Below are 14556 nucleotides of genomic sequence, written 5' to 3'. Positions count from 1 at the left end.
CAGAAAGGGCCACATAAACCAGAGACTTCATCAGCCTGAGACCAGAAGAACTAGATGGTGCCCAACTACCACCAATGACACCCTGACAGGGAACACAACAGAGTCCCTGATGGAGCAGGAGAAAAGTGGTATGCAGAACTCAAATTCTTATAAAAAGACCAGACTTAATGGTTTGACTGAGACTGGAGGAACCGTGGAAGACATGGCCCCCAGACTCTCTGTTAGCCCAAAATTAAAACCATTCCTGAGGCCAATTCTTCAGACAAAGATTAAACTGGACTTTGGGACATAAAATGATACTCATGAAGCGTGTGCTTCTTAGCTCAAGTAGATTCTTGTGTCCATTCAACCAGCTCCTGTCCAGAGGTGAGATAAGAAGGCAGAGAGGATCGGGAGCTGGTTGAATGGACATGAGAAATCTGGGGTGGAAAGGAGGAGTGTGGTGTCACAGTATAGGGAAAGCAACTAAGGTTAGATAACAATGTATGTATAAATGTTTGTATGAGGGATTAACTTGAATTGTAAACTTTCACTTAAAGCACAACAATAAAAAAAAAATTACCACAAACTTGGTGTCTTAAAACAACAGGAATTTATTCTCTCACACTTCTGGAAGCCAGAATTTTGAAATAAGGTGTTTGTAGGACTATGCTTCCTTTTAAGACTCTAGAGGAGAGTACTTCCTTGCTTCTTCCAGTGCCTCATGACTACTAGCATTGTTGGGCTTGTGGCAGCATAACTCTAATCTCTGTCTCCATCTTCAAATAGCCTTCTTCTCTGGGTCTCTGTGTACCTCTTTTTTTTTCTCTTATAAGGACACTCTCAATGCATTTAGGGCCCACTCTAATCCACTATGATCTTACCTAAATTACATCTACAGTGACCCTGTTTCCAAATGAGACCACATTCTGAGGTTCCGAGTGGACTTCAGTTTTTTTGGGAACATTTTTCAACCCACCGTACCTTTTATGCCTAATTTGCTGAGAGACTTATTGTGAGTAAGTATTGGATTTTATAAAATTCTTTTTCTGTACCTATCAGGATGTTTGCATGATTTTTATTCCTCGTATCCTTAACATTGTAAATTTCACTGACTGATTTCCAAATGTTAAAGTAACCTTGCATCCCAGATAAAACCAAATTATCATGATGTATCACCCTCCTTATATGTTGCCATATTTGGTTTGTTATTTATTTATTTTTTAGATTTTTGTATCTGTTTTCAAGAGAAAAATTGGCTTGCAATTTTTATTTTTTACAATGTTCCTTTTTTAAAAAAAAATATTCTGGTTATTGGAAGGAAAAGATTAGTGACTGGTCTATAACTCAACCTCTGTTTCATGGTAATCCAGAGAGAGAGAGAAGGAGAATAACAGGAAGGAATGACCTAGTCAAATCTCCATGAAAGCATGCAAATTGGACCTCCTCCTAATAGTATTTATGAAAAGATAGGTAATGGAGAGTTCTTATCTATGGGATGTTGTTAGTAGGATATACATGGCTATCCTCGTTTGCTCATGGTAAATGAACCCAGAGTTTATGCTATATGAGACACAACCTACAGGAAAATATCAATGTCTGTTCTGTAATACTAGAGTATAAAAATGGAGGGATTTTACAATCAAATAGCTCCCTTTTTGTAAGTGATATCCTTCATGCATCATTAGAGCCCTCATGTTACATCTGAACCAGAGAGCATCCTAATGCAAGAAGGAAGGATCTGGTGGTCTTAGAATAACATAATTAGTTTCCTAACAGAATTATGTTAGCATTCTTAGGCTTCTGCTTTACTTGTGTGCTGCAGTAACATGCATCCTTTAAATTATAAAAGTATGAACTAAGAACTCTGATTCTTGTATTTGATTTGACACTTAGACTATTTTTTAAAGCATTTTTCTGTCAAATTTTATTTTTTTAAAATGTATGACATTAGCATTACAATTCAAGAATCTAATCTAAATATTATACACTTGACACCTGAGTATGGAGTGAAAAAAGTTTTCCAAAATAACCATCAAATATATTATCTCAAAATACCCAACTAATGAAGCACTTTTGCAGGTCTTTTGTTGAATGGAATCATAAACAAAAAAGTGAAGATTTATTGCTATGAACACAAATCTGTAGTACAATAGTTTGAATCCTGGTACTAAGCATAATCAGTCCAATCAAGTTAAGAAGTTGAACATACAACAAGAAATGTGTGCGTGTGTGTGCGTGTGAAAGTCTACAAGTCAACTAACTCAAGAGCAACTGAGATCTCTAACTTGTTCAGTAAAGAACAGACACTATGTTAAATCTTCATTTTTTTAATAAAGCTATTAAAAACTAAAATTCCAGCATTTTGGAAACCAGATAAAATTTTAAAAAATCATTGAAAGAAATTAAATTGATGTTCAAAAACCATTTATAGCTCAATTTTAGTATGAGGGATACAAAACAAAACAAAAAACATCGTTCTTGAGTATCACAGATGAAAACAAAATGAATTATCATTGAAATCAGTTATGTTTCACAATTGAGGTATAAAATCTATACAGACATTTGATGCTATACTGTAACAAATTGTACTTTTGTAGTTCTGATTTAATTTCCTTTAAACCATGTTTAAAATAGTTTTTATTGTTCAAAATGTCACTCTCATGATAGTGAATCTGGTTTCAGTGCTTTTTCATGTATTTTTATATCAATATTTAATATACCGGTTACCAGTTCCAGTCTTAGAAATCTCTTCATTCTGACAGCATCTTCAGCAGAAAATACTGTTGTACAAGCAAATCATAAAAAATACACTCTCCAGAAAGCATACTTGTTGATTATTTCACTGTCTGATATGTTTTGTAGTGATTCTCCACGAACGACTCTTTCAGTCTTGTAAGCGTCAGTGTGTACAGTCTCAATACCAAAAAACCCAAAACCCAAAAGAAACCTGTTGCAGTCGAGTTGATTCCAACTCATAGCAACCCTACAGGACAGAGTAGAACTGCCCCATAGGGTTTCCAAGGAGCGGCTGGTAGATTCAAACTGCAGACCTTTTGTTAACAGTCGTAGCTCTTAACCACTGCACCACCAAGGCTAGTTTTATGTCCTTTGGCAGGAAAAGTGATTTACAGCTCGTAATAAGTGTCATAGAGTAAACATCCGTACTCTGATTAATGGTAAACTGAGAGATTCATTGAAAGAAAAGAGGTAGCTCGAGCTGGGAATAAACCAAACTCCACACGGTGAAATTCAAGAATTCAAAATGGCAACTCAGTAGTGCCGTTTTATAGAACAATGAATATGACACGTTAGTTGATTGGTTATTTTCAAACTTAGATCAGTCAGTGAAAGACATTAGTTGATTGGTACTCACAGGCTTAGCTCATCGAAAGGCGTTACTCGATTAGTAGTCGATCATTTTATGGCAGGGCTTCCCGTGCCCTGTGCCCGGTTCTGTAAGGTGATTGGCTTAAAAGGGTATACGTCTGTTTCTTAGACTGGATACAGTGTAGCAATTACACGGATATGTGACGGGAAGGGGTAGCAGTGTAGTTATGTCATCATTACTGGACATTCCTCCCTTAGAATGGGAGGTGGCTGCCTCTAGGGTGAAAACGGAACTGGAAAGAGGGAATCGCATCCAATCCTCAAATTGACCATTTCAGATCATATCAGGTACCTCAGATTTTTCTTTAATTCCCTTACACAAAATCTAGAGGAGTCTAAGTTTTGATGTCTGATGAACTTTAAATCCTGAACAGCAGGAAAATACCTTTCCTTTTTTGCTACTTAAGAAAGTGGCAGAAATGTATGCTGAAGTAGTGCAGTCAATTCTTATTTTTCTGCAAATCTGGTCTCAATATTTCTGGAAGGGTGACATTTCAAAGTAGTCACTGCTGGGACCAACTTCTATTGCAGTCTCTAGTGCTGGACGCCTGACTATTCTCTTTCATGGCTTTATCCAGGCACTGATTACTGTTCACTTGCTATAGGGTTAATTGTATTGAGTCATACTCCCAAAGTTGTTTCCCTTTTAGATGGCGACATTTGAGCATTATGATTGGGTCATTAAATTTGGAAACATCCAAACAAAGGTCATATGTTCTAATTTCTTTGTTGGCAGTACCAAAAACCAAACCAAACCCGTTGCTGTCAAGTTGATTCTGACTCATCGCGACCTTATAGGACAGGGTAGAACTGCCCTATACGGTTTCCAAGGAGCAGCTGGTGGACTCGGACTGCTGACCTTTTGGTTAGCAGCGAAACACTTAACCACTGTTGGCAGGAGAGATCCTTTATTCGATCTCATATGTAAGAACTGCATATTTTTATATATTTCTAAAGGAGTTTATTTACGAATGCTTTTTTCCCTTAAATGTTTAGAAGAATTCAGTAGTGGAACCATTTAGGTCTTTCCCTCTTTACCATGAAGAGACAGGGTTATTGCTTCATAAAGGATGATGTAGTGAAGAGTTACCTATAACTAGAGATCCACTGAGGCACTGCTTGGTGGTTCCATGATTGATGACAACTGTAAAAGGGCAATTGTGGCAAAAATAGACTGGCAATAGCATTTTAGTCAGGGAATCTTCCTGCTCACAGTTAAACTGTATCTCCTCACTGGCAAGTATCCTAGACCAGAAATAGTGACAGAGGATGAGGGGAATTTAGAATGGATAGTAGAGGAGGAGATGACAAATATCAATCGGGAGCAACAGTGCTGTTATAGCTTGTCCCACTACTTCCTGTTCCAAATCTTTTATGAAATAGTGAACAGTCACCACTTTAAGGAATCTGTTACAGGATAAAGTGAAATTATGTGAGGTCTAAATGACTTTAGAAGTGGAATATACCTCAGCATTTATTATTTCCAAATAAGGAGATGGTTCTCTATTGCCGGCACGTCAAAGTCTACCTGAAAACTTGTCTCTTGCTTCCTAATTATACGGTATTCTTTTTGGGGCAGGCTTGACATGCCAAGGAGTTAATGTGCCCTCTAAAAATGAAGAAATACTCCAGCTTCTTTGCCCTTCAATTGGGACAATTCTAAATCACAGAATCTATCCCAAAGGGTCACAGTAGGCTTGCATCTCAGTTATATTGATCGATATAAGCATCCTTCCTTTGTCTGTCTCACTTCCCCACTCCCTTACTGATGCTTTCCAAAGCCAATTTCCAAATAAAGTACCTGAAATAAAATTTTGTTCTTGTGTCTTCTTCTGACAGAACTTAACCTGAGTAAGTAGAGCTACTAGGTCTACATCTGTAACTATTCAATGTGATGATCCATGACATTCACCAACGCAGGTTTGTAGTGTATTTGAAAACCTTATGGGAAGCAAAAAGGATACCATTATTTCCTTTCTTATTGCCAAAATAATCATAATTGCAATCATAATGTCTTATTTAGGAGACATTGCTGCTGTCTAATAAAATAACCCTTATCATGATGGATTCATATTTCCCACAGTGGTAAAGGTAATGAGTAAATGTCCTAAAGAACTAATAGAAATGAGTTTAAGAAAATAAATGATACATTCGGTTATGGCCATGTTGTTACTGCAATAGCACAGATTGGAGCCGTCTGCTGCAATAGCCAATTCTGAGGTGAGCAGCAAGCATTTTATTATATATCGATATATAGGAGACAGAGCAGAATAGATTCCCCAAAAAACCTGTCTCCTTGAACTGGAGACTGACCGAAGGCTTTATTTGGACAGGATTATGAGTCTTAGAAGTTTGTGGAATGTTAATTCCTCCTTGAGGTGGCGGTGGTGGTCACGTCCCAGACAAGTTAACCTTTTACTGGTATTCTTGAGGGTTATCTGGCACCATCCTTGTTTTCTTGTCACAAGAGAGGTGCTTTGTTTGGTTTTTCATTCCTAGATGATTATCACTTGTTTTTCCACCCTCCAAGGAGGAACACTGGTTAGTCTTAAACTTTTTAAGAGACTGGAACAGGAGTGGAAAAAAAGATCATGAGATAATGTGAGGGTTAGCAATGGGGAGTAATGCAGCCTCTTCCAATCCCCCCTTTTATTGGAAGTTTCTCCGTCTTGGGAAACAGGGCGTCGCTTCTTTTCTGACTACTTCCTGCTGGTTAGGGGCGTCAACTGGGGTGAGAAATCTCCCAGTATCTACTAGAGGCCATAGATGAGGGATAAATTACAGTGGAAATTGGCTGCATCTTGGTGAATTAGATGACGTGTCCCCAGAGCCTGGAAAAGGGGCATCCCAACTTACTGGGGTAAAAATATCTCCAGCCTTAAGGGTGTTTGTAGTTCTTCTTACCAATATTTTCATAAAACAGGGAACACGAACTAGAATAATCACTATTCCTAAGGTTATTAAGGGGGTTAACCAAGATCCCAGGGAAGGAAAAATGCTGGAGAACTAGCTCCATGCATCTTCTTGTCTCGATTTGGGGTCTGTCGATTTAGTTACCTTATAAATGGCATCTAACCTTATTTCAACTTCTCCTGTAGTATTTATCCAAGCACAGCAGTTTTTATTTATTATAGCACATATACCTCCTGACTTGGCCAATAAGAAGTCTAAGGCAATCCTGTAGTCAAGGACCACCTCAACCAGAGAGTTCAAAGAGGATTGTTGATCTTCGAGTGCTCTCTCAGACTCAAGAGCTAATAAAACGAAAACAAAACCCACTGCTGTTCACTCAGTTCTGACTTATAGCACCCTATAGGACAGAGTAGAACTGCCCCATAGAGTTTCCAAGGAACATCTGGTGGATTCAAACTGCCGACCTTTTGGTTAGCAGCTATAGCTCTTTAACAACTACGCCACCAGGGTTTCCAAGAGCTAATAGGTGAAGGGTATCTGATAAATTTGTGATAGCTGTTTCCATGTGGTATACTAATCCTGCGATAACTGTTCTTAAGAACCACCACCGGAACCCAGTCTTCTCTAGGACAGGGTTGTTATTTGTCCCTGTCACCTCCAGGGAGATGGGATCTATGGAGGAGGTATCCTGTCTCTTCTGAGGGACTTTTACAGTCGTTCAGGTGGGTGATGGATAAATATGAGTAGTGAAAGTTAGAAACCCCACAGTGCCTTGCCCAACATAGTGAATTCCAGTCAGGCATTGGATAGCCCACATATAGGGTCATGCCTTTGGGATGGGGTTCTCACTAGTGGGGTAGGCTTTTACCCCACGTAGAAAGGTGTACCCTGATGGGGCACACAAGGACCAATTTCCATGAGAGCTATCTGGATGCTAGTGTTAGTATGGGACAATTGGGGAATGACTATAGATTGATTACATGATGAGAGAAGTTGAAAATCTCAGAAAACTTGTTGGGCTACCTTTGTCCGGGGATCTTGTGATTTAATTTCACATTTGTGCCCTGAATTATGGTTATAGAGCTCGGTGAGAGAGAAACAGGGTATAGAAAATGTGTATTGAACCAACCTTGCTTGTATCAGAACTTCTGGGGCACTATGGGTTAGGATGCAGTTGGGTATATCTTTGTTATAGTCGAAAACTGGGGCTGCTAAATGACTTAAGGGAGCTCCTGATTGGGAGAGGTGATGGCACACCCAGCAGTTTCTAAGGTTCCCTCCCATAGCCACTGCTTGGGATGTGGTGACTAAGCTGTTGGATGACCAGTCCCATCCATCTGGAAGATGAGCAGGTTCTTGATACCTCACAACAACAACCTGGATTCCCTCTCCCCTGCTGATCTCGGCATCCTGGAGTGACCCCTTTTTATACTTTACACAATAGTGTGTTCCAGTGTCAGACAAGGTTGTATCTGAAACTGTGAAAAGTCCCTATTGTGTGACTGAGTGGTATCAGCCGTAAGTGGCTGGAGCCAGAGGTCCTGAAGTCCCAAACAGTTATTTGTCCTCTTTCGAGCTCTTCTATGATCCACTTAACTGCACCTACTGGAGTTAAGGATGATGCTACACAGGGGAAGGTTAAAGTATGTCTGACCTTTAGGGTTAGAGTTCCCTTGGCTTGTAGGACCACTGGAGAAGTAAAAAAAAAACAAAAAACAGGGTTAGAATAATTATTCTGTGAGTTTCTTGAACTAGTATTTCAGATCTCGAATTGGAGTGCAGGAATATGGTTGTTCTTTGATTTCTCTTCCTTTGGGTGGAGGTGTTTTCACCCTCCAGTGGTGCACCCACGTGGCTACTCCTGCTAATTTCAGAGACAAGTTGGTGGTCAGGAAAACTTCAAAAGGTCTTTCCCACTTTGGGGCCAGCTGATCTTCTGTGTGTTGGTTTCTCCAGGTTTTCATTATGACCCGATCTCCCAGCTGGAACCTATGAAGGGAAATGTCAGAAGGAGAAGACATACAGGAAGAAGCATATGGATTAACAATGTTCACGACAGTTCCCAGTAAGCAGACCCAGTATCTTCTCCACGTCGGTCATTACTGAGGTGGGGAAAGTCGACTTTTTCAGGAATGATCTCCCATATATTAATACATCAGGGCTTAATTTGAGCCTGCTTCGAGGGCTACCTGGATTCTGAGCAGGGCAATGGGCAAAACTTGTATCCAAGTGGAGCTTGTCCCCTGGCAAATTTTCGCCAAGGTCTTCTTCAGAATATGATTCATCTTTTCAGTTTTTCCAGTTGATTGTGGTCTCCAAGCTGAGTGTAACTTCCAATGTATATCTAAAGTCTTACTGACTTCTTGTGTAATTGTTGCCATTAAGGCTCCCCAATTATCACTTTGGACTGAGATTGGTAGACCAAAACAAGGTATGATTTCTTTGAGTAACGCCTTGGTCACTTCTCGGACTTGTTCAGTTCGACAAGGGAAAACCTCTACCCACCCTGAGTAGGTGTCTACGAAAACCAGCAGATACCTAAAATTCCTGGGTATCTGGGGCATCACTGTGAAATCCACTTGCCAGTCTTCTCCCATGTTTGTTCCCTGGTGTTGGACTCCTGGTTCCGCTGGGTGGGGCACAGTCTTTGGGTTGTTTCTTGCAAATAGGTGCCACCTCTTTTTAACATCCCAGATGGTTTTTAGGAGATTTGCCCCGGTGACCAGCTGTTGGATCCACTTGATGCTGGCATCTCTCCTGTAGTGAGTCCCTTCATGTAGAGCTGATACTATACCATATACTTGGGCCTCTGGTAACAGTACTTTCCCTTCAGAGTTCATCAGCCATTTAGAATAAGAGGTGAGGTGATAGCCCCATTCTTTAGCCCTATCTAGGTCCTGGGTGGTATAGATGGGTGTGGGAAGGTCAGCAAGGTCCAGATGAGGGATCAAGGCCATCTATATTCCCATCCCATCTCCTCGCATTGCAGCCTTCTTTGCTTCTGCATCCGCTTTTCAGTTCCCTATTGCCTTGGGAGATTGTCTCTTCTGGTGTCCGGGACAATATACCACTGCCACCTGAAGGGGATCATTAAATGCCCTCAGGGGTTCCAGCATTTCTGGTACATATTTTATTTCTTTGTTGGCAGATTGCAGGAGTCCCCTCTCTTTCCACAAGGCACCGTGTGAATGAAGGACAAGATGGGCATATTTACAGTCAGTATACACAGTTACATGTCTTCCTGCTCCTAGTTGCAGGGCTCACCCAAGGGCTATGAGTTCAGCCTTTTGAGCCAAAGTGCTGGCAGGAAGTGGAGCTGCCTCTAAGACCTCAGTTTGTGTTACCACTGCATATCCTGCTTTGCAATGTCCTTCATATAGAAAACTGCTGCCATCTGTATACATCTCTAATTCCAAGTCATTCAAAGGGATATCCAAGAGATCTGGTCTGCTAGAATAAACTTCTTTGATTATCTCCAAGAAATCATGTATAGGAGCATCTTCCAAGATGGGCAGTAGGGTGGTGGGGTTAAGGGAAGAGAAGGCCTTAACGGTTACGTTTGGTTATCTAGCAGGATTGCCTGATATCTTCCCATTTGTCCTGCTGCAAGCCCAAATCCCCTCTTTTGTTCTAAGAGGGGTATAACAGTATGTGGTGTATTGATAGTTACCTTTTGTCCAAGGGTGAACTCTTCTTACAACAGGTCACATGTTGTGGCCCCAGCTCGAAAACAGGGGCCCATCCCTGGGCCATGCTGTCCAACTGTTTGGAAAAATAGGCCACTGGCCGCCTTGCTGGTCCCAAGGTTTGAATTAGTACTCCCACAGCAATTCCCTGTCTTTCATGTACAAATAATTCAAAAAGTTTTTGGAGGTCAGGCAATCCTAGTGCTGGGGCCATCATTAATTTGCACTTAATTTTCTCAAAAGCCTGTTATTCATTGGTCCATAGTAAAGGCTCTTTTTCTTCTCCTTTTAGGGCCTCACATAGGGGTTTTGCCATAAGTCCAAACCCTGATATCCAGATCTGGCAAAATCCAGCCATCCCAAGGAAACCCCTGAGTTGCTGCCTAGAGGTGGGAGGTGCTGCCCATGTGATAGCTTCTCACTGGCCCTAGAGGAGACCCTGTGACCCCTGTGATATTTGAAATCACAGATATTTTACTTGTTGTTGGAAAATCTGGGCCTTTTTCTTGGATACTCGATACCCACACTCGGCCAAGTGATTCAAAACCAATATGGTAGTTTGGTTAGAGTCTTCTTTAGTCTCACTTTCCAGTAGGATGTCATCCACGTATTGTAAGATGAGACCTCTCTCTAGCCTCAGTGCCCTCAAGTCCTTGGCTAATATCTCCCAAAAAATAGCGGGGGAATATTTGAATCCCTAGACCAGAGCCTGGCATATGAGATGTCTCTTAGTCCCTGTCTTAATATCAGTCCATTCAAAGGCAGATAGAAGCTGAGACTCAGGGTGCAGAGGAATGCAAAAGAAGGCATCTTTCAAATCCAACACTGAAAACCAGCCACGTTGGCTAGATATAGTAACCAAGAGGGTATATGGGTTGAGCACAACCAGATGAATATCCTCTACTATTTGGTTAATTTTCCTCAGATCTTGAACAAACCGATACACCCTTGTCCCTGGTTTCAAAACTGGTAGGATAGGGATGTTATAGGAAGATTGGAAAAATTTTAAAAGTTCAATTTCTATTTATCAGTACACCAGTGGTGCAATTCCTTATAAGGCTTCTTTACGGAGGGGATATTGCCTTTGGTTTATAATAGGTTCTCTGGGTTTCAAGGTTATTTTAACCCGTGCAGCTGACTTAGCTCACCTAGGCCTTTCTGATGCCCAGACCTCCAGATTCACCTTTTGTTGAATACAGAAATGAATGTCACTAGGCGTCACTATTTCTTCTCATAACAGTGCCAAATGCAAGGCATATGCATTTTCAGGTGGGATCTGTGCCAGTACTGGGGATGGTTTGAAAGTGATTTAGGCCCCGAGTTTTGACAGGAGGTTCCTCCCAAGAAGGTGACCAGGCATACTTTTATATAAAGGAACTCATGGTACAATAATTTCTTTCCAATTTCACAATTTACTGGTTGGACAAAAGGTTGGGTGGCAAGCTTCCCTGAGACTCCCACAACCAGAGCAATGTGCAGACTACAGAGAGATTTGGCAGTGTTCAAAACCAAAAAAGTGACTCCCGTATCCACAATAAAGTCAATAAGGCGCCCTCCCACCTTTAGGGTCACCAGAGGCTCATGGTGGGAGATAATCAATGAAGGTTCTAGCCCCGGGCCCTTTCATTCTGAATCATCTCCCTGCGGAGGTCCCTCCTGTTAGGCTTGGAGGGTTGTGGGTCGTGGCTGTCTTTCTCTGGCTTCTGGACATTCTTGTTTCCAGTGTCCATGTTTTTTACAGTAAGCACACTGGTCAGGTCCCAGGGGTGGCCCCATCCCATGCCCTGTAATTGTCCTTCCTCTGCCCCCCTATTTTTCCCCTGGACCTGGAGGGGCTAGGGCAGCTGCCAGCAAGGCCACTTTTTGCTTTTCCTTTTGCTCTGCCACCTGATCTCTATGGAGGAAGACTTAAAAAGCAATTTTGTGTAATTGTCTTAATGGCATCCCGAGCTCTCCCTCTAGCTTTTGCAACTTCTTCTGAATATTGGGAGTGCTTTGGGAAATTAAAGACCTATTCAGAAGCCACGATTTGTTAGGGTCCTCAGGATTTATATCGGTGTATTGGCAGAATGCATCTGTCACTCTCTCTAAGAAAGTGGATGTGTCTTCCTTTTCCCCTTGAATGACTTCCCTAACTTTTTGTAAGCTTTTGGGCTTAGGGGCCCCATTCTTCAGTCCAGTAATCAAACAATCCCTGTATAGTCGATGTCTATTCACCCCCTCCTCTCGGTTATGATCCCAACCCGGGTTTCGTGTTGGAATGGCCTCCATCCCTAAAGGTCGGGTTGATGGGCTTAGGTTATGAAGCCTATTGGCCTCTTTTTGAGCCTGTCCTAACACCATGCAGCACTCCTCTGAAGTCAATAAAGTAGTTAAAAGGGTTTGTATGTCTTCCCAGGTAGGATAATGAGTAGAGAAAATAGAGAGGAACAATTCTGCCATTCTATTTGGGTCACTCCAGTATGGGGGGTTGTGATTTTTCCAGTTATACAAATCGGAAGTAGAGAATGGAGTGTGTACTAGCATTGTTCCTTGAAGTCGCCCCTCTGGGTCCATTCCAGCTGGGATCTCTCTTAAGGGAAATTGCCCTGCCCGAACCCCAACAGCACCCTCACCAAAAACAGTACCCTGATGGGCGTAGGGTGGGAGAGACCATACCCAATGAAGTCAGACTCTTACTTCCCAATTCCCTTGCTTCATCAGTTTCTCCCAAGCTGGCCAAACTAGAATCAGGCCTGGCCCTTCTGGTGGGAGATTCTGCCATCATTCCTTGACCCAACCTGTCAGCTTCTACTGCACCTTCCTTATATGAGGGAGGGGGAACCGAAGCAGTTATTGGGGCTAATCCTTCCAAGAGGGGATCCTCCAGTGAGGATTCAGGAAGCACTTTTTCCTTCGGCTTTCTGCGGAAAAGAACCTGGTTAGAGAGATTCAAAGTTTTATAGACATGAAAGCTTGAACATAGGGAACTTCATCCCAGTTTTTTTCCCTTCTACAAAACAAGTCAAGCTGTAAAACTGTGTTGTAAGCCAAAGATCCGTATTGGAGCCAATGTTCCTGGTCCCCCAGCTGGTATTGGGGCCATACATTGTTACATAAGCATATCATTTTTTTCCTTGTCATAGGCTCATAGTTATACCTTTTCCAATTTGCTAGAATGCAGCCCAGAGGAGATTTGGCTGGGATACATGGGTTTCCTCCCATAATGGGTGTTTTTCTTGAGTGCGCTTTTTCCACTAATGGGTGAGTCCCTTTTTTCTGAGCACAATCGTGATTTATTATACGATCTACATGAAAAATCCACCTCCTTTCTAATTATGCTCAGTTTGGTCAGAATTCCTATTCTAGGCCCCCAACCTCCTTGGAGACATTTTTATTAGAACTAAAAAAAAAAAAAACTGGTCCAAAAATATCTTCGAATTTGGTGATAGGTTTTATACAGGTAAGGGTTAATGCGACAATGACACAAGAACACTGGGACTTCACAAGGACAAGTAGACATAAATAACAGTAAACCAAAACCAAATGTGATTTCATCTCAACCTCTCAGACGCTCTTCGAGGGAAGCATGCACTACATACTACACACAAACAAACCCTGAAAGAGTGATGGAGGTGATTTTGGCAACCTGAACCTCCCAGACAATCCCAGGAGCATTCACACACCCTAAAACCAAGATTCTAGAGTCACCAAGAGCGATCCTACTCGTAAGATCGGTCATCCGAGGAACCACCCGCCTCAGAAACCAAGGCTCAGGCCTTCCTCCGGAAACCTCAAGTCTGCCCTATCTGCCCCAGCCCTGAGCGCAACAAGGAAAGGACTTTCGGATTCACCTTGGGAACCCTTCTATGCTGATTTTGCTTTCTTTCACCCACCTCTTTTGGTGTGGTTGGGGACCGGTGGTGCTGTGACAGACCCAGGTCTCTCCAATAGTCTCCCCAGAGGAGAGCTGTTGATCAGTCCCAGGCTCTGCCCCGGGGCTGCTGTGTCTCAAGCAGCTGGAACTCCCCATATGGGCCACCAAATTTGTTATCGCAATAGCGTGGATTGGAGCCATCTGCAGCAATAGCCAATTTTGAGACGGGATGAGGTGAGCAGCATGAGTTTTGTTATATATTGATATATAGGAGACAGAGGGGAATAGATTCCTCAAAAAACCCATCTCTTTGAAAGGTAGACTGGCTGAAGGCTTTATTGGGACAGGATTATGAGTCTTAGAAGTTTGTGGAATGTTAGTTCCTCCTGGGGTGGCCACGGTGGTCAAGTCCCAGATGAGTTAACATTTTACTGGTATTCTTGAGGGTTATCTGGCACCATCCTTGTTTTCTTGTCACAAAATGGGAGCTTTGTTAGGTTTTTCATTCCTAGATCATTATCACTTGTTTTTCCACCCTCCAAGGAGAAACATCAGTTAATCTGAAACTTTTTACAGAGACTGGAACGGGAGGAGAGAAAAAGATCATGAGATAATGTGAGGGTTAGCAATGGGGAGTAATGCAGCCTCTTCCAATGTTAGATGTGGGACGTTTAAGTGGAGCTGTCTAACAGGCAGATGGATGTATAGTTTTAGAGCTCCAAAGACAGATGT

General features: G+C 42.0%; 1 pseudogene; it reads right to left on the bottom strand.

Annotated features, from left to right (window-relative positions):
* Positions 1 to 13980, bottom strand: part of LOC101355673 (olfactory receptor 4F6-like) — a 27916-nt pseudogene extending 13936 nt beyond the window's left edge.
* Positions 13981 to 14556: the final 576 nt, after the last annotated feature.

The sequence above is a fragment of the Trichechus manatus genome, unplaced genomic scaffold (genome assembly GCF_000243295.1).
Source record: "Trichechus manatus latirostris isolate Lorelei unplaced genomic scaffold, TriManLat1.0 scaffold00364, whole genome shotgun sequence".
Taxonomy (NCBI): domain Eukaryota; kingdom Metazoa; phylum Chordata; class Mammalia; order Sirenia; family Trichechidae; genus Trichechus; species Trichechus manatus.
This window is presented reverse-complemented; position numbering and strand designations above follow the sequence as displayed.